The following is a 1,909-nucleotide window of genomic DNA, read 5'->3' as shown; positions in this document are numbered from 1 at the left end:
TGAAGGAGTTGATGATGGTGAAGTGGAACCAGGTATAGACCAAGGGAAAGACCAAGATTTGAAGCCAATAATTGATTTTCTACAAGCAAGTGTTTTGTTCCCTGCTTTGGAGAAGGTGTCTAGCTTAAGCCCTGTGACAAAGAACTATTGGCCACAATGGGACCAGTTGAAGCTTGAAGATGGTATTCTTCTTTGGAGGTGGGAAACTGCAGATGGGAAAGTGACGACCTGGCAAACGTTTATACCGAGAAAGTTACGGGAAGTTGTGCTGTATCAGTCCCATGATAGTTTAACAGGAGGACATCTTGGAGTTAAGAAAATATTGAGTCACCTACGGCAGAGATTTTACTGGATAGGTATGAAGCAAGATGTGGAAGAATGGTGCAGGACCTGCAGGGCATGTTGTGCTAAAAGGGGGCCCCAAGCATAAGGGACGTGCTCCAATGAAGTTATATCAAGATGGCACACCAATGGAAAGAGTAGCCATTGACATTGCTGGTCCTTTGCCCCAAACTCGTGCTGGAAACAAGTAAATTTGTGTGGTGATGGATTATTTCACCAAGTGGCCTGAGGCATATGCAATAGCAAATCAAGAAGCTACAACTGTAGCTTTGGCTATTAGTGATTTCTTCTTCAGGTTTGGTATGCCATACGAACTGCATTCTGATCAAGGCCGTAACTTTGAATCAGCTGTGTTCCATGAATGCTGCAAGTTGTTTGGCATACGAAAGCCCGGGACAACGCCACTTCACCCACAGTCTGATGGGATGGTAGAAAAGTACAATTGGACACTGGGGCAGGAATTGGCAAAGTTTTGTAATAGCCACCAAGATGACTGGGATATCTTACTCCCTCCACTATTGATGGCCTATAGAACAGCAGAGCATGAAGCAAGATACACTCCAGCAAAGCTGATGTTCAGTCTGGAACTTCGATTGCCAGTGGGCCTGATAACAGGATGCCTACCTTACGAAGAGTTGCCTGGAAATGTTCCAGAGTTCGTGAAAGTGTTATCTGAAAGGATGGATGATATTCATCATCAAGTGCATTCGAACTTAAAAACGTCTGCTGATTCCATGAAGCTATCTTATGATAAGAAATTTACTGAAGTCAGATTTGTACCAGGAGACAAGGTGTGGTTGTATAATCCCAGGAAGATCAAACGGAAGTCTCCTAAGTTGTCTTCTCCATGGGAAGGCCCATACGACATAGTGGATCGTCTCTCAGACGTGACTTTTCGAATAAAATGTGGTTGGCGAGGTAAGCCAAAGGTGGTGCATTCCAACAGGCTTTGGCGTTATCATGGTCCAGGACACTGCAGTTGGAACGAAGTGAACAATGGAACAAATGACGCTGCTGAAGACGTGTCACCTGAAAAAGCCACTGTTGAAGAAGAAACTCTACCCGGTTTTGAAAGGGAAAATAGTGAAGCCGTTAATGAAGTTACTACCATTAATGTGACAGCTACCGATAATGGGACATTTCCTGATGAAGCAGATGAATCCCACGTGAAGCAAAAGCCAATGAGACAGAAACCAGTACGAAAGAAGAAACGTCCTGTAAAATTAAGAGACTTTGTTGTATTTTAATTTTGTGTTTGTAAATTCTGTACATTTAATTAACTTATTGTTAATTATCTATTGGTTTAATGTAAGTGGCTATTGTTCGGGACAAACAATGCTAAGGAAAGGACAGTGTTATGACAGCAGAAGTCACGCGCCGCTGGGAGCATGCGCGCTAGAGTTTCTCGATGGATCATGAATTTGCCCGCTGGCTCGAGTGTGATCTAGATGCCCTCTTTTTAGTATATATAAGCCTGGCAAAGAAAGCCAGCGGGGTAGATAGATAATTGATTCAAGCGAACAGTAGGCACCGTAAGTAAAGTGTGTGAATCACTGTGATTTATAGC

The sequence above is a fragment of the Limulus polyphemus genome, unplaced genomic scaffold (assembly GCF_000517525.1).
Source record: "Limulus polyphemus unplaced genomic scaffold, Limulus_polyphemus-2.1.2 Scaffold33, whole genome shotgun sequence".
Lineage (NCBI taxonomy): Eukaryota > Metazoa > Arthropoda > Merostomata > Xiphosura > Limulidae > Limulus > Limulus polyphemus.
The sequence above is the reverse complement of the archived record's forward strand: the minus strand, read 5'-3'. Positions refer to the sequence as shown.